Genomic DNA, 19,360 nt, shown 5'->3' with positions numbered 1-19,360 from the left:
ACCCAGAAAGCAGCACTCTTGCTCATTTCCCCAATTCCTCTTGCTTTCAGCTGGGGCCCTGGTGAGGTCCGATGGGCTGATTCTCTCCTCAAGATCTGCCTCCATCTGAAAAAATGAAGCAGATTCTCCAACGGAGAGTGAAGTCAGGGAAATTCACAGAAGAGGGGCAGAACGATTGTTAGAGCCACATGTTGGCTCATTGTACCCAGAGACATTGCCTTTCCCCCACAACCGATGTCTACCCCACAGTGCATGACCCACATTTCCCAATGAGGAGGGTCCCTATGGTTGGGGGAGGATGGGGAGAAAGGTAACGATAGTACCAACATGGCTGTATACACACCATGTGCATAACTACTACTACTACTACTACTACTAATAATAATAATAATAATAATAATAATAATACAAAAGAAAAGCAAAAGATGTGTTGAGTCAAAGCTTAGCCTCCTGACAATAGGTTTACAAGCGTTTCTGTTCACTTCTCATTGCTGGGACAAAACACGTGACCAAATGCAGCTTATGGGAAGAAGTGTTTGCGTCAGGTCAAGAGGCGGTTTTATCACGGTGAGAACAAGCTTGGCAGAGGAGGAAGCTGTCACATGTCTATGGGCGGAAGCAGTCTGAAGCAAGCTAGCTATCACCAGCACGGGCAATAACAAACCTCACGGTCCACCCCACTGACACTTTCCCCCCAGCAAGGCTCCACCTCCCAAATTGGCACTAGTGGGGACCAAGTATTCGAAACACATGAGGCAACGGGGACATCTCACTCACAGCAGCAGCACACAACACTGTCAGTTATTTTATTTGTGTGTGTGTGTGTGTGTGTGTGTGTGCACATAAGGATGTGGACATGCACACACATGACTGCAAAGGTCAGAAGTCAGTGTGAGTTGTCTCCCACCGTAGCCTCCCCTTCATGCTCTGAGAAAGGGGCTCCTTCAACAGCTGGAACTGTCCCGATTCAGCTGCACTGGCCAGCCGGCCTGCCCCGGGATGCTCTTTTCTCCACCGCTGCATTACAGGCCTCGGCCGCGTCCAGCTAGTGTGGCGTGCTCTATAGATCCTAAGGCCCACATGATGTCAGGGAATCACTGCATCAGTGGAGCAGTCTCCTTAGCCCATGTTTTCGGAAGTTTAGATGAGTTGCCTGTAGCATTCACAGGAGAGAATATTCCTGAAGATATCTACTCACAGAAGAGATTTCCCAGACGTGGCCAACAGGAAAAGTGTAATCAAAACGCCACATACTGGGACTGCTGCCATGGTTTTGATACCGTGAGGTGCTGGGAACTCAGCTGCTCTGGGCTTGTCTATGCAAATTTGTTCTAAACCAGTTAGCATCATTTGGCTCCTTTTAAATGTTTTTATTTTTATTTTTATTTATTAGAGAGAAAGAGAATGAGCACACCAGGGCCACTAGCTGCTGCAAATGAACTCCAGATGTATGCACCACCTTGTACATCCTGCTTATGTGGGTCCTGGAGAATCAAACCTGGGTCCTTTGGCTTTGCAGACAAGCGCCTTAACTGTCAAGCCATCTCTCCATCCCTGTCCATGCAAATTTCACGTCACGGTCAGAGCCATCCATCCACTCACTGCTGTCCAGGTCAGGGCTCTCTGCTGCCCCTAGAGGCAGAGGAAGGTGGTGCAGGAGATGAAACCCAGCTGAGTGGACAGCAGGTCCATCAGCTCCCACCTTCACCCTTCATATTAGGACTCACGTGGACTTAAAACCCTGGTTGAGGTCAATGATGTGGACACTTTAGAAATGGGGAATGAGGTCAAAGCCTGCTGTGTGGTGTGAGGGGGCCTACTCCCCTACCCAGGAATTCCACTTTGATGCCTTGGAGGTATGGCCCTCATTTTGTGTTCTTGGCCCTTCCAACAGATCATCTGCTAGAAAGGGAGGGGACAATGTCTCCTTCCCAGGTATGGGGGGCTTTTAAGTCTTAACATCTTATAACTGTGACTCTGGGCCATCTGTCAGAGGAGCTGCCCAGCAAGGCCATGCAGACATGTTATGTGGGAAGAGGTCCCCATGTTTAAACCAAAGCATTGCATTTGACAGAAAGTGGGTCACCGTGTATGATGATAGTGTATGGCAAAGGAAGAGTCTGGGGCTGGAAAGATGGTTTAGCAGTTAAGGTGCTTGCCTGCAAAGCCGAAGGACCCATGATCGAATCTCCAGGTCCCACGTAAGCCAGATGCACAAGATGGTGCATGCATCAGGAGTTCGTTTATAGTGGCTGGAGGCCCTGGCACAACCATTCTCTCTTTCTCTCATATCTAATAAATTAATAAAAGTAAAATCTAAAACATCATGAAAATATTAAAAAGAAAAATGGGAGAGTCAGTCAGTAGGGTGGGTCCCAGGCTTTGGGAGCCCTATAGAACTTTGTCTTCTGGGGTTGTACGGCATCCCTGAAGGCTCTTCTCTCACCTATTGGTGACCCTTCCCTGATGTCTACTTCCTGTCCCCTGGTCAGGGCTCACCAAGCACACAGTGTCCTCCTCTGGTTTACAGAATTTGCCATGGCTTCAGAGGGCATGTCCTGCATGTTAGGGTTTACTGTTTGAGTCATTATGGACACAGCTGAGCCCAGCTTCCCTGCTGTGAACCAAACTCCCATGCCTGGGCTGGGCTGTGTCCACACTGCCTGCACCATGGGCTCTTGGCAGGACCCCTTTGCCCTCTTGTGCTTAGAGACTCCGCCTTCACATTTCAGAAACTCTGGGGCACTTTGTAGATCTTTAGACTGGAATCTCAAACCCACCACCACACCGTAAAATCCGCCCAGTGAAACCGCCTCCAGCCAGGTGGCTGCAGATGCAAACTACAACGTAATAAACCACCGCATATATTGGGGGCCATCTATTCAAACTACCACACCTGGGAAGCATAAGGACCCCAGGACCCATGTAAGCCAGATGCACAAGATGGCACATGCATCTGGAGTTTGCTTGCAGCAGTGGAGGCCCTGGCATGCTCAAATCTCTCTCTATCTGCCTGTCCCAACTCTAAATAAATAAATAGAGCAATTATTTTTTTTTTTAAGAGACATGATGGAGCTGAGTTCTGTGGACCACAACCTCTGAAATTGTGAGACAAAACACTGTTGGTTGACTTCTTCACATATTTGTCACAGCGTGGAAAACTATTTAGCACATGACGCTGGGCCCTGGGGTCACCTGGTCAGGGTAGGGCCAGCCCATTGGTGTGTGTCTGCCTTCTAGGGACACTTATCTCTGTGGGGTCCACCTTCTGCTGGCATGCCCGGGGAGGTACTTTCTAGGAAGGAGGACATGTAGCTGTGGTCTCACCCACATGAACAGCCCTCTCTCAGGGCCTCAGCCAGGAAGCCATGGCACACAATGGGTCTACCTCTCGTCTTAGACGTATGAGGGGGCAGCCGGGCTGGCTCCAGAAGCCATGAATGTGTCCTGCATAGGACACGGTGTGGTGCAGCGAAGACTTCTGTCTTCCAGCGAAACCGTGCTCCGAGTAGCCTCATCTGGAAGCCTGGCCACTTCAACATTGCGCTTCTCTCTTGGTGCTGGTCACCGATGTCTGCAAGCAGTCAGAGTCAGATCAACGGAGAAACGGATGCAGGCGCTGCCGCCTAAGCAGAGCGCAAGCTCTGTGTTCAGATTCCCAGAGTGGAAATGCTCGCCAGCCTCCTGTCAAAGAAGACGAGATAATTAGGGCTTCTGTGATGCAGGAACATGCCGGCACTCATGGCACTGTTATTAAGAGGTGTAATGGGTTGTCAGGCCCATGATATTAAGATGATGAGATCAGTCAGTGCCTTCCGGGTTGATGTGGGAAAGTTCAAGTTTACTTCCACCCACTGTGACCTCCAGGTTTGCCTCACAGAACCGCGGAATTATCTGTGTCTTCCTGAAGGCTGATGAACTCCAGAGTGCTTGATAGTTGTGTACATATCGGCGTGTGCGCTCATGTGTTTGTATGCACATCTATTATGTCCTCATGTGACTGTGTGCATGGCTGTGAATGTCCCCAGAATTACCCCTTGTGTGTGTGTGCCCATGTCTAGATGAGCAATGAAGGGTAGAGAAGGTCCCCAGGAGGACACCGCAGCAGTCCTGCTCTGCTGAACTCTACGAAGGCTGTACCATCAGGAAAGCCCTCAAGTCACCTCTGTTACTTGGCTTCACATGTCAGCAGAGAGCTATCTTGCTCGATGTTGGCACGGGGGGCGGATCTGAATGCTTACAGCTTTTGAGCTCAGTCCCTTGACTGTTGCATGTTGTGTAGGGCCTAAGACCCTATTGATGCCCTTGATGTTTGAACCTCTCTCTTGCCACTGAACACCAGGACTATGGCCCTTGCACCCAGAACAGAGAGATCATTCTTCTGTCTCTGTGTGGCCTGCAGCTCTGTGCCTGCGCACACGTCATCCGGGTGATGGATGCTGAGCGCCCCTGTGGACCACCTTGAGGGTCAGGCAGACTGGTGTGCCCTCTTCCTCCAAGGAGCACCTGGTCAGCAGGCAGAGATGCAGGTTTGTGGGGGTGAAAAGGAGAGGCCTTAAGATCCTCCGTATGTCCGTCTCATATAGTGACAGCTGTGAGGTCACACTCAGGACAGCAATAAGGAAGTGTCTCTTTGGGGTGGAACCTACTTCCCAGGAAGTGGAGGGCCCTGAGGCTGGCAGGCAGCATGGCTGCCCCTGGCCACACTGTCACTTAGCAGCTGTCCACTCCACTATTTGCAGGGGCTGCCGGTGGTCCTGAACAGTCGTAACTATGACCTCAGTTGGAAAAAGGGTCTTTACAGACATGCTTGAGTGAAGACTACAGAGGCCAGGCCAGGTTCCTCCATGGAATGGTGGACCCCCAAAATCAATGGCAGGTGACCTTACTAGACACAGGGGAGAAGACCGGGAGAAGGAGATGACGCGAGGCCAAGCAGGGGACAGGAGCGAGGCATTGGTGAGTCAGGGAACATCAAGACTCACAGCAGGCCGCCCAAGAGGGCTGGGGTGAGGTCAGGGAGAAAACGTCCAGGCTGGGAGAGGTCCTGCCTGCCGGCTGCACCGCGGCTTGGGAATCAGACTCGGGAGAAAACAGGCTCCCACTGCTTTACTGGGCCTGAAGCTCACTTCTTTCCCCGTTCCAGGAAGTCAGGTCACCGTCTCAATGCCCTCACATCTCTGTTGCTTCCGGGCTCTAGGGAAAGTCGGCATGTGGTGCCAGGAAGTCTCTTGTTTTCTCTACTTTTGGGGGGCTCTTACTCTTGTTGCTCTGTCTCAGCTTCCTTCAGTGTGCTTTCTTCAGCCAGTTCGCCATGCTCGCAAGACATGCCCATTCTCCCACCTCTGGCAAGGTGCCAGGGCACAGTGGGTAGTTCATAAACATGGCACATCTCAGGGGGGAAGGCCAGCATGCTGACCAGCTGCCCATGGGCTGGAGTCTCCAGGCAGATTGGCAGGACATACTGGGTGGGGTTAGCTTGCGTAAGGGTAAAGGGCTGGCATAACTAAAAACCAAGTGGGGACTGGAGAGATGGCTTAGCAGTTAAGGCACTTGCCTGCAAAGCCAAAGAGCCCAGGTTCAATTCTCCAGGACCCATGTAAGCCAGATGCACAAGGTGGCACATGCATATGGAGTTTGTTTGCAGCGGCTGGAGGCCCTGGCACACCCATTCTCTCTCATCTCTCTCCTCTCTCAAATAAATAAATAAAAATAATTAAATAATTTTTTTAAAGAGCAAGTGACCAGCCATAGACCTATCCAGAAATTCCCTCCATCAGCTTGCAGGGACTTTTGTTCTGTTCGTAGATTTCTTGACGATTTATTATCAGTAAATGTTGGATTTGTAGATCTAATTTATACAGCTATATACTTGGGGTCCTATAAGATTTTCTCAGGTGACAAGTGGTTGGGAGTGGTGAATGTTTAGGAAGCGCCACCCTGGAACGTGCGGAAACTGAACCCCAGTCTTGAAAACTGCGTGACTGGCACCATGCACCACGTCCCTGTTGCATTCTTTCCTGCTCTCTGGAGTTCAAAAGTAGTATGCCCAGAGGTTTTCTGCAAGGCATGTGGACACTCAGGAACAATGACATGTCCCGTGGCTTGTGTGCATGCATCTACCTTGGGCAGCATTATCTAACATGAAAGCTAATTGAAGAAAACCAGCTAAATTAAAGCTAATCAGCCCTTTGACGTGGCACCCAGCACAGTGATGATATTCTAGGGCTCTATGCAATTAAATTCTTGCATTATTGTAAGTGTTATTATACTAATTGCAAAGGTTAGGATTACTAGAAACATGTTATAACATTTTATTTATGTGATTTCATGTTTAGTTCAGTTATTTAGGCTGTGGGAATTGTAAGACTTACCAGGATGTAGGCTAAACAAACATGGCAGTCAGTAAGGCTGGAGAGAAAGCGTGTGTGGGTTCATCCTCCCAAGGGGAACAGCCTGTGACTTGAAGGAAGGCCTACCTGGTTGTCCGTGGGAGGAGTCATCACACATGCGGTGGGCTGTTCCCCAGCCACCGAGGGAACCAGCGAGGCATTTAATTCCCAGAGGAGCAACCTTCCCGACATTGAGGGACCACTGCCTTTCCTACTGTGCTTAATTTATTGATTTCTTTTTTCCCTCCTGACTCATCTTGCTCTCCGCCCATCCTCCCTTCTGCTCCCCTCTCCTTGGTTCCTTTCTCTCTGTTTTCAGTGATTACGTCTCCACCACTTCTTTTTTGATTTTCTGGTCTCAGAACGATCCCCTCTCTCTCTTTTATGTACTTTACATAACTTTTCTTCCAACAGGCACGTGTGCTTTTAAAAAAATATTGAAACAGGGGACTGGGAAAATGGCTTAGCAGTTACGGCATTTGCGTGCAAAGCCACGTAAGCCAGATGCACAAGGCGGCCCGTGTCTGGAATTAATTCATACGCAGTGGCTAGAGGCCCTGGCACACCCATTCTCTCTTTCTATCTGTCTCTTTCTCGCACACAAATAAATAAATAAAATGTTTAGAAAAGATGAAAACATGTATCTACATATGTGTCACTGCTGGGTTGGAGGGACCCTGGGGAACTTGGTGTGCTCCGGGAGAGGAAGACGTCTTCTCTGTTGACTTGCTCTGTATAAGATGCCTTGAGACAGGATGCTTGGACCCTGCAGATGGTGAAGACCAAGGCCACAGTCTACACGGGTGTCTCATTTCCTGTGGCCACGCTACAGATCATCCCAGGTTAACACTGCAGGAGACTTCCAAGCAAGGGTCTCCCGACAACCCAGTGAAGACACCCGAAGAGGTCTGTGGTTGAAGCAAAGGGCAGGCACCCACTGGGTCCAGAAATACCTACTGACTCAGCTGTGCAGCAGGAAGTTTCTGGAAGTCCTTGATGGCAGGAGCAAGTGGAGAGCATAGTGGCGACTGGAGGTTAGGTCAGGCCTCATGGCATGGGTCCTTGGGTGCCATATCAGGGTTTCCTTGGGGGCAGTGAAAAAGATCACCCTGCACAGTGATTACAAGAATGCCACTATAGAGGTCAGAGCCCCTGACCAACCTCCCAGGAGGAACCAGCCACTGTATCTGGGGTCTGCCCTGGAAGGTGGTGAGACTGATTGCCCCTTCTAGATGAGACAAGGTTTGAGCAGGCAAAGGGTCAAGGAAGAAGACCTGGCATGAAGCTCGAGGCTTAGGTCCGATGGGACAATCAGTGGTAAGCATTTCCCCTTCAGAGAACATGAATCAGAGACTAGAGAGATGGCTCAGTGGTTAAGACCTAAGGACCCAGGTTCTATTCCCCAGGACCCACATAAGCTTCAATAGGAACATAATCTGAAGGAAGGCTTCTCCTGTGGTGACCATGAGAAGAGGAGCCCAGGTAGGGACAGATAGGTGGAGATAGGCAAGGGAGCTGTGGACTCGAACAGCTCCCAGTATCCTACAGAGCTGCCTAAGTGTTCAGCAGGGAGCAGCTCTGGTAAGCCTGGCTGAAATATTGGGACTCTGGGATGGAGAGACGGCTTAGCAGTTAAGGTGCTTGTCTATAAAGCTAAGGACCCAGGTTCAATTCCTCAGTACCCATGTAAGCCAGTGCACAAGGTGGTACATATATCTAGAGTTCAGTTGCAGTGCCTAGAGGTCCTGGCATGACCAATCCCTCTCTCCTTTCTCTCTATTTGCCTCTCTCTTGTGCTCTCAAATAAATTATATATATATGTATATATATCTATATATATTGGTTTTTTGAGGTAGGGTCTCAATCTAGACTAGGCTGACATGGAATTAACTATGTTATCTCAGGGTGGCTTCGAATATTTTTAAAATTTTTTTTTGTTTATTTTTATTTATTTATTTGATAGTGACAGAGAGAGAAAGAGGCAGATAGGGAGAGAAGGGAGAGAATGGGCGCACCAGGGCACCAGCCACTGAAAATGAACTCCAGATGCGTGCACCCCCTTGTGCATCTGGCTATCGTGGGTGCTGGGGAATCGAGCCTTGAACCGGGGTCTTTAGGCTTCACAGGTGAGCACTTAACCGCTAAGCCATCTCTCCAACCCTCGAATATGTTTTTTGAAGTTGGGACTCTGCCTTTGTTATTAAGAAGTGTGGGAAACTGGCTAAGTACTTATGTTACTGCTCCTGAATTCATTTACCTAACAAAGGGGCCCACAGTTCCACCTGTGCTGCTGCAAGTATCGGATTTTATTCCTCTTTATGGACACTTGTACTCCATTGTATAAATACGGGATGCTTGCTTCATCTACACCATAGCTGATGAGCAGAGGCGGCCTCCTTTTTCAAATGTTTCTGAATGGTGCTGCTTTGAGATCTCTCTCCACTATTGTGATGTCATTTCATGTGGGAGTGTACTCTCTCCGCTATTGTGATGCCATATCCTATGGATATGTACCCTCCCCTCAATTTTGATGTCATTCCTGTGGGTGTGTACTCTCTCCACTACTGTGATGCCATTTCGTGGGGTTGTACTCTCTCCTGTATTGTGATGCCATTTCCTGTAGGTGTGTATGCTCTCCTCTATTATGATGTCATTTCTGGTGGATGTGTACCCTCTCTTCTATTGTGATGTCATTTCCTGTGGGAGTGTACTCTGTCCTCTATTGTGATGTCATTTCCTATGGGGGTGTACCCTCCCCTCTATTGTGATGCCATTTCCTGTGGGTGTGTACTCTCTCCTCTATTGTGATGTCATTTCTTATGGGAGTGTACTCTCTCCTCTATTGTGAGGCCATTTCCTGTGGGCGTGCACTCTCTCCTCTATTGTGATGTCATTTACTGTGAGTGTGTGCCCTCTCCTCTATTGTGATGTCATTTCCTGGGAGTGTGTGCCCTCTCCTCAATTGTGATGTCATTTACTCTGGGAGGGTACCCTTTCCTCCATTGTGATGCCATTTCCTGTGGGAGTGTACACTCTTCTCTATTGTGATGTAATTTCCTGTGAGTGTGTGCCCTCTCCTCTATTGTGATGTCATTTCCTGTGGGAGTGTACTCTCTCCTCTATTGGGATGCCGTTTCCTGTGGGCGTGTACTCTCTCCTCTATTGTGATGCCATTTCCTGTGGGCGTGTACTCTCTCCTCTATTGTGATGTCATTTCCTGTGGGCGTGCACTCTCTCCACTATTGTGATGCCATGTCCAGTGGATATGTACTCTCTCCTCTTGTGATGCCATTTCCTGTGGGCATGTACTCTCTCCTCTATTGTGATGCCATTTCCTGTGGGAGTGTACTCTCTCCTCTATTGTGATGTCATTTCCTGTGGGAGTGTACTCTCTCCTCTATTGTGATGTCATTTCCTATGGGCGTGTACTCTCTCCTCTATTGTGATGCCATTCCCTGTGGGCGTGCACTCTCTCCTCTATTGTGATGCCATTTCCTCTGGGCGTGTACCCTTTCCTCTATTGTGATGCCATTTCCTGTGGGTGTGTACCCTCTCCTCTCTTGCAATGCAATTTCCTGTGGGGGTGTACTCTCTCCTTATTGTGATATCATTTCCTGTGTGGGTGTACTCTCTCATCTATTATGATGCCATATCCTGTGGGCGTGTACTCTCTCAACAATTGTGATGTCATTTCCTCTGGGACTGTACCCTCTCCTCCATTGTGATGTCATTTCCTGTGGGAGTGTACTCTCTCCTCTATTGTGATGCCATTTCCTGTTGGCGTGTACCCTCCCCACAATTGTGATGTCCTTTCCAGTGGGTGTGTACCCTCTCCTCTATTGTGATGACATTTCCTGTAGGCGTGTACCCTCTCCTCTATTGTGATGCCATTTCCTGTGAGCGTTTACTCTCTCCTCTATTGCGATGTCATTCCCTGTGGGCGTGTACCCTCTCCTCTAATGTGATGCCATTTCCTGAGGGCGTGTAATCTCTCCTCTATTGTGATGTCATTTCCTGTGGGTGTGTACCCTCTCCTCTAATGTGATGCCATTTCCTGAGGGCGTGTAATCTCTCCTCTATTGTGATGTCATTTCCTGTGGGCGTATACTCTCTCCTCCATTGTGATGCCATTTCCTGTGGTCGTGTACTCTCTACTCTATTGTCATGCCATTTCCTGTGGGCGTGTTCTCTCCCCTCTATCGTGATGCCACTTCCTGTGGGAGTGTACTCTCTCCTCTATTGTCATGCCATTTCCTGTGGATGTGTGCCCTCTCCTATATTGTGATGTCATACCCCTGAGTGTGCACTCTCTCCTCTATTGTGATGTCATTTCCTGTGTGCGTGTGCTCTCATCTATTGTGATGTCATTCCCTGTGGGTGTGTACCCTCCCCTAAATTGTGATGTCATTTCCTGTGGGTGTGTACCATCTCCTCCATTGTGATGCCATTTCCTGTGGATGTGTGCCCTCTCCTCTATTGTGATGTCATTCCCGTGGGTGTGCACTCTCTCCTCTGTTGTGATGTCATTTCCTGTGGTTTTGTACTCTCTCCTCTATTGTGATGTCATTTCCTGTGGGCCTGTACTTTCTCCTCAATTGTGATGTCATTTCCTGTGGGTGTGTACTCTCTCCTCTTGTGATGCCGTTTCCTGTGGGCGTGTACTCTCTCCTCTATTGTGATGTCATTTCCTGTGGCCTGTACTCTCTCCTCTATTGTGATGCCATTTCCTGTGGGCATGTACTCTCTCCTCTATTGGGATGCCATTTCCTGTGGGGGTGTACTCTCTCCTCAATTGTGATGTCATTTCCTGTGGGTGTGTGCCCTCTCCTCTATTGTAATGTCATTTCCTGTGGGAGTGTACTCTCTCCTCAATTGTGATGCCATTTCCTGTGGGCGTGTACTCTCTCCTCTATTGTGATGTCATTTCCTGTGAGTGTGTACCCTCTCCTCTATTGTGATGTCATTTCCTATGGGCGTGTACTCTCTCCTCTATTGTGATGCCATTCCCTGTGGGCGTGCACTCTCTGCTCTATTGTGATGCCATTTCTTTTGGGTGTGTACTCTCTCCTCTATTGTGATGCCATTTCCTCTGGGCGTGTACCCTTTCCTCTATTGCCATGCCATTTACTGTGGGTGTGTACTCTCTCCTCTATTGTGATGCCATTTCCTGTGGGGGTGTACTCTCTCCTCTATTGTGGTGTCATTTCCCGTGGGCGTGTGCTCTCATCTATTGTGATGTCATTTCCTGTGGGCGTGTACTCTCTCCTCTATTGTGATGTCACATCCTGTAGGAGGGTACTCTCTCCTCTATTTTGATGGCGTTTCCTTCGGGTTTGTACCCTGTCCTCTATTGTGATGTCATTTTCTGTGGGTGTGTACCCTCCCTTCAATTGTGATGACAGTTCCTGTGGGAGTGTACAATCTCCTCTAGTGTGATGCCATTTCCTGTGGATGTGTGCCCTCTCCTCTGTTGTGATGTCATTCCCGTGGGTGTGCACTCTCTCCTCTATTGTGATGTCATTTCCAGTGGGCGTGTACACTCTCCTCTATTGTGATGCCTTTTCCATGGGGGTGTACTCTCTCCTCTATTGTGATGTCATTTCCTGGGGGAGTGTACTCTCTCCTCTACTGTGATGCAATTTCCTGTGGGCGTGTGCTCTCTGCTCTATTGTGATGCCATTTCCGTGGGGGTGTGCACTCTCCTATATTGTGATGTCGTTTCCTGTGTGGGTGTACTCTCTCCTCTATTGTGATGTCATTTCATATGGGCGTGTACTCTCTCCTCTATTGTGATACCATTTCCATGGGGGTACTCTCTCCACTATTGTGTTGTCATTCCCTGTGGATGTGTACCCTCCCCTCAATTGTGATGTCATTCCCTGTGGGGGTGTACTCTCTCCTCAATTGTGATGTCATTTCCTGTGGGTGTGTGCCCTCTCCTCTATTGTAATGTCATTTCCTGTGGGAGTGTACTCTCTCCTCAATTGTGATGCCATTTCCTGTGGGCGTGTACTCTCTCCTCTATTGTGATGTCATTTCCTGTGAGTGTGTACCCTCTCCTCTATTGTGATGTCATTTCCTATGGGCGTGTACTCTCTCCTCTATTGTGATGCCATTCCCTGTGGGCGTGCACTCTCTGCTCTATTGTGATGCCATTTCTTTTGGGTGTGTACTCTCTCCTCTATTGTGATGCCATTTCCTCTGGGCGTGTACCCTTTCCTCTATTGCCATGCCATTTACTGTGGGTGTGTACTCTCTCCTCTATTGTGATGCCATTTCCTGTGGGGGTGTACTCTCTCCTCTATTGTGGTGTCATTTCCCGTGGGCGTGTGCTCTCATCTATTGTGATGTCATTTCCTGTGGGCGTGTACTCTCTCCTCTATTGTGATGTCACATCCTGTAGGAGGGTACTCTCTCCTCTATTTTGATGGCGTTTCCTTCGGGTTTGTACCCTGTCCTCTATTGTGATGTCATTTTCTGTGGGTGTGTACCCTCCCTTCAATTGTGATGACAGTTCCTGTGGGAGTGTACAATCTCCTCTAGTGTGATGCCATTTCCTGTGGATGTGTGCCCTCTCCTCTGTTGTGATGTCATTCCCGTGGGTGTGCACTCTCTCCTCTATTGTGATGTCATTTCCAGTGGGCATGTACACTCTCCTCTATTGTGATGCCTTTTCCATGGGGGTGTACTCTCTCCTCTATTGTGATGTCATTTCCTGGGGGAGTGTACTCTCTCCTCTACTGTGATGCAATTTCCTGTGGGCGTGTGCTCTCTGCTCTATTGTGATGCCATTTCCGTGGGGGTGTGCACTCTCCTATATTGTGATGTCGTTTCCTGTGTGGGTGTACTCTCTCCTCTATTGTGATGTCATTTCATATGGGCGTGTACTCTCTCCTCTATTGTGATACCATTTCCATGGGGGTACTCTCTCCACTATTGTGTTGTCATTCCCTGTGGATGTGTACCCTCCCCTCAATTGTGATGTCATTCCCTGTGGGTGTGTACCCTCCCCTCAATTGTGATGTCATTCCCTGTGGGTGTATACCCTCACCTCAATTGTGATGCCATTTCCTGTAGGTGTGTACTCTCTCCTCCATTATAATGTCATTTCCTGTGGGTGTGTACCCTCTCATCTATTGTGATGTCATTTCCTGTGAGGATGTACCCTCTCCTCCATTGTGTTGTTACTTCCTGTGGGTGTGTACCCTCTTCTCTATTGTGATGTCATTTCCTGTGTGTGTGTACCCTCTCCTCTATTGTTATGTCATTTCCTGTGGGCGTGTACTCTATCCTGTATTTTGATGTCAGTTCCTGTGAGTGTGTACTCTCTCCTCTATTGTGATACCATTTCCTGTGGGTGTGTACCCTGTCCTCTATTATGATGACATTTCCTGTGGGTGTGTACCCTCTCCTGTATTGTGATGCCATTTCCTGAGGGCGTGTACCCCTCCTCCATTGTGATGTCATTTCCTGTGGATGTGTGCCCTGTTCTCTATTGCGATGTCATTTCCTGTGGGACTGTAACCTCACCTCTACTTTGATGTCATTTCCTGTGGGCATGTACCCTCTTCCCTATTGTGATGCCATTTCCTGTGGGCGTACACTCTCTCCTCCATTGCGATGACATTCCCTGTGGGCGTGTACCCTCTCATCTATTGTGATGTCATTTCCTGTGGGTGTGTACCTTCTCCTCTATTGTGACGCCATTTCTTGTGGGCGTGTACTCTCTCCTCTATTGTGATGTCATTCCTGTGGGCGTATACTCTCTCCTCTATTGTGATGACATTTCCTTTGGGCGTGTACTCTCTCCTCTATTGTGATGTCATTTCCTTTGGGCATGTACTCTCTCCTCTATTGTGATGCCAATTCCGGTGGGGGTGTTCTCTCCCCTCTATTGTGATTCCATTTCCTGTGGGCGTGTACTCTCTCCTCAATTGTGATGCCATTTCTTGTGGTTGTGTGCCCTCTCCTATATTGTGATGTCATTCCCGTGGGTGTGCACTCTCTCTTCTATTGTGATGTCATTTCCTGTGGGCGTGTTGTCTCATCTATAGTGATGTCATTTCCTGTGGGTGTGTACTCTCTCCTCTATTGTGATGTCATTTCCTTTGGGCGTGTACTCTCTCCTCTATTGTGATGCCATTTCCTGTGGGGGTGTACTCTATCTTCCATTGTGATTCCACTTCCTGTGGGCGTGTACTCTCTCCTCAATTGTGATGCCATTTCTTGTGCTTGTGTGCCCTCTCCTATATTGTGATGTCATTCCCGTGGGTGTGCACTCTCCCCTCTATTGTGATGTCATTTCCTGTGGGCATGTGGTCTCATCTATTTTGATGTCATTTCCTGTGGGTGTGTGCCCTCTCCTCTATTGTGATGTCATTTCCTGTGGGAGTGTACTCTCTCCTCTATTGTGCTGATATTTCCTGTGGGCATGCCCTCTCTGCTCTATTGTGATGCCATTTCCAGTGTGCGTGTACTCTCTCCACTATTGTGATACCATTTCCTGTGGATGTGTACTCTCTCCTCTTGTGATGCCATTTCCTGTGGGTATGTACTCTCTCCTCTATTGTAATGCCATTTCCTGTGGGGGTGTACCCTCTCCGCTTTGTGATGTCATTACCTGTGGGCCTATACCCTCTCCTCTATGGTGATGTCATTTTCTGTGTGCGTGTACTCTCTCCTCAATTGTGATTCCATTACCTGTGGGCATGTACTCTCTTCTCTATTGTGATGCCATTTGCTGTGGGCTTGTACCCTCTCCTCTTTTGCGATGCCATTTCCTGTGCGCGTGTACTCTCTCATCTATTGCAATGTCATTTCCTGTGGGCATGTACTCTCTCCTCTATTTTGATGCCATTTCCTGTGGGGGTGTACTCTCTCCTATATTGTGATGCCGTTTCCTGTGGGCGTGTACTCTCTCCTCTACTGTGATGCCATTTTCTGTGGGTGTGTACTCCCTCCTCTATTGTGATGCCATTTCCTGTGGGCGTGTAATCTCTCATCCATTGCGATGTCATTTCCTGTGGGCGTGTACTCTCTCCTCAATATGATGCCATTTCCTGTGGGCGTGTACTCTCTTCTCTATTGAGATAATATTTCCTATGGGCGTGTGCTCTCTCCTCTATTGTGATGTCCTTTCCTGTTGGGGTGTACTCTCTCCTCTATTGTAATGCCATTTCCTGTGGGGGTGTACCCTCTCCTCTATTGTGATGTCATTTCCTGTGGGTGTGTACTCTCTCCTCTATTGTGATGTCATTTCCTTTGGGCGTGTACTCTCTCCTCTATTGTGATGTCATTACCTGTGGGCCTGTACCCTCTCCTCTATGGTGATGTCATTTTCTGTGGGCGTGTACTCTCTCTTCTATTGTGATGCCATTTCCTGTGGGTGTGTACCCTCTCCTCCATTGTGATGTCATTTCCTGTGGATGTGTGCCCTCTCCTCTATTGTGATGTCATTTCCTATGGGAGTGTACTCTCTCCTCTATTGTGATGATATTTGCTGTGGGCATGCCCTCTCTGCTCTATTGTGATGCCATTTCCAGTGTGCGTGTACTCTCTCCACTATTGTGATTCTATTTCCTGTGGATGTGTACTCTCTCCTCTTGTGATGCCATTTCCTGTGGGTGTGTACTCTCCACTCAATTGTGATGTCATTTCCTGTGGGTATGTACTCTCTCCTCTATTGTAATGCCATTTCCTGTGGGGGTGTACCCTCTCCTCTATTGTGATGTCATTACCTGTGGGCCTGTACACTCTCCTCTATGGTGATGTCATTTTCTGTGGGCGTGTACTCTCTCCTCAATTGTGATTCCATTTCCTGTGGGCATGTACTCTCTTCTCTATTGTGATGCCATTTGCTGTGGGCATGTACCCTCTCCTCTATTGCGATGTCATTTCCTGTGGGTGTGTACTCTCTCCTCTATTGTGATGCCATTTCCTGTGGGGGTGTACTCTCTCCTATATTGTGATGCCGTTTCCTGTGGGGATGTACTCTCTCCTCTATTGTGATGCCATTTTCTGTGGGGGTGTACTCTCTCCTCTATTGAGATGCCATTTCCTGTGGGGGTGTACTCTCTCCTCTATTGTGATGTCATTTCCTGTGGGCTTGTACTCTCAACTCTATGTGATGCCATTTACCTGGGTGTGTACTCTCTCCTCTATTGTGATGTCATTTCCTGCTGGCATGTACTCACTTCTCTATGGTGATGTCATTTCCTGTGGGTGTGTACCCTCTCCTCTATTGTGATGTCATTTCCTGCGGGCGTGTACTCTCTCCTCTACTGTGATGCCATTTCCTGTGGGCGTGTACTCTCTCCTCTATTGTCATAGCATTTCCTGAGGGCGTGTACTCTCTCCTCTATTATGATGTCATTTCCTGTGTGCTTGTACTCTCTCCTCTATTGTGATGCCATTTACCTGGGTGTGTACTCCCTCCTCTATTGTGATGTCATTTCCTGCGGGCATGTACTCACTTCTCTATGGTGATGTCATTTCCTGTGGGCGTGTACTCTCTCATTAATTGCCATGTCATTTCCTGTGGGTGTGTACTCTCTCCTCTATTGCGATGCCATTTCCTGTGCACGTGTACTCTCTCATCTATTGTGATGCCATTTCCTGTGGGGGTGTATTCTCTCCTCTATTGTGATGTCGTTTCCTGTGGGCGTGTACTCTCTCCTCTATTGTGATTGCATTTTCTCTGGGGGTGTACTCTCTCCTCTATTGAGATGCCATTTCCTGTGGGGGTGTACTCTCTCCTCTATTGTGACGTCATTTCCTGTGGGCTTGTACTCTCTCCTCTATTGTGATGCCATTTACTTGGGGGTGTACTCTCTCGTCTATTGTGATGTCATTTCCTGCGGGCGTGCACTCTCTTCTCTATTGTGATTTCATTTCCAGTGGGCGTGTACTCTCTCCTCTATTGTAATGCCATTTCCTGTGTGTGTACCCTCTCCTCTATTGTGATGTCCTTTCCTGTGGGGGTGTGCTCTCTCCTCTATTGTGATGTCATTTCCTGTGGATGTGTACCCTATCCTCTATCGTGATGTCATTTCCTGTGTGTGTGTACTCTCTCCTCTATTGTGATGTCATTCCATTTTGGCCTGTACCCTCTGCTCTATTGTGATGTCATTTCCTTTGGGCCTGTACTCTCTCCTCTATTGCGATGTCATTTCTTGCGAGTGTGTACTCTCTCCTCTATTGTGATGTCATTCACTGTGGGTCTGTACTCTCTCCTCTATTGTGATGTCATTACCTGTGGGCGTGTACCCTCTCATCTATTGTGATGACATTTTCTGTGGGTGTGTGACCTCTCCTCTATTGTGATGCCATTTTCTGTGGTCGTGTACCCTCTCCTCCATTGTGATGTCATTTCCGGTGGGCGTAACCCTCTCCTCTATTGTTTTGTCATTTCCTGTGGGTGTGTACTCCCTCCTCTATTGTGATTCCATTTCCTGTGGGCGTGTAATCTCTCCTCCATTGCGATGTCATTTCTTGCGAGTGTGTACTCTCTCCTCTATTGTGATGTCATTACCTGTGGGCGTGTACCCTCTCATCTATTGTGATGCCATTTCCTGTGGTCGTGTACCCTCTCCTCCATTGTGATGTCATTTCCTGTGGGCGTGTACCCTCTCCTCTATTGTGATGTCATTTCCTGTGGGCGTGTGCTCTCTCCTCTATGGTGCTGTCATTTCCTGTGGGCGTGTACTCTCTCCTGTATTGCGATGCAAATCCTGTCAGCGTTTACCCTCTCCTCTATTGTGATGTTATTTCCTGTGGCGGTGTCCTCTATGCTCTATTGTGATGTCCTTTCCTATGGGGCTGTACTCTCTCCTCTATTTTGATGTCATTTCCTGTGGGGATGTACCCTCCCCTCAATTATGATATCATTTCTTGTGGGTTTGTGACCTCTTCTCTGTTGTGATGTCATTCCTTTTGGGCGTGTGCTCTCTCATCTATGTGATGTTATTTCCTGTGGGCGTGTGCTCTCTCCTCTATGGTGATGTCAGTTCCTGTGGGTGTGTGCACTCTCCTCTATTGTGATGTCATTTCCTGTGGGGGTGTGCTCTCTCCTGTATTGTGATGTCAGTTCCGAAGTGTGTGTGCCCTCTCATCTATTGTTATGTCATTTCCTGTGTGCATGTCCTCTCTGCCCTATTGTGATGTCATTCCCTGTGGGTGTGTACCCTCTCCTCTATTGTGATGTCATTTCCTGAGGGCGTGTACTCTCTCCTCAATTGTGATGCCATTTCCTGTGTGGGTGTATTCTCTCCTCTATTGTGATGCCATTTCCTGTGGGCGTGTACTCTCTCCTCTATTGTGATGTCATTCCCTGTGGGCATGTATGCTCTTCTCTATTGTGATGTCATTTCCTGTGGGTGTGTACTCTCTCCTCAATATGATGCCATTTCCTGTGGGCGTGTACTCTCTTCTCCATTGAGATGCTATTTCCTATGGGCGTGTGCTCTCTCATCTATTGTGATGTCATTTCCAGTGTGTGTGTACACTTTCCTCTATTGTGATGCCATTTCCTGTGGGTGTGTACACTCTCCGCTATTGTGATGCCATTTCCTGTGGGGGTGTACTCTCTCCCCTATTGTGATGTCATTTCCTGTAGGGGTGTACTCCCTCCTCTATTGTGATGTCATTCCCTGTAGGCGTGTACCCTATCCTCTATTGTGATGTCATTTCATGTGGGCGTGTACTCTCTCTTCAATTGTGATGCCATTTCTGTGCGGGTGTACTCTCTCCTCTATTGTGATGTCATTTCCTGCGGGCGTGTACTCTCTTCTCCATTGAGATGCTATTTCCTATGGGCTTGTGCTCTCTCATCTATTGTGATGTCATTTCCTGTGTGTGTGTGTACACTTTCCTCTATTGTGAGGCCATTTCCTGTGGGTGTGTACACTCTCCGCTATTGTGATGCCATTTCCTGTGTGGGTTTTCTCTCTCCTCTATTGTGATGTCATTTC

The sequence above is a fragment of the Jaculus jaculus genome, chromosome 20, assembly GCF_020740685.1.
Source record: "Jaculus jaculus isolate mJacJac1 chromosome 20, mJacJac1.mat.Y.cur, whole genome shotgun sequence".
NCBI classification, from domain to species: domain Eukaryota; kingdom Metazoa; phylum Chordata; class Mammalia; order Rodentia; family Dipodidae; genus Jaculus; species Jaculus jaculus.
This window is presented reverse-complemented; position numbering follows the sequence as displayed.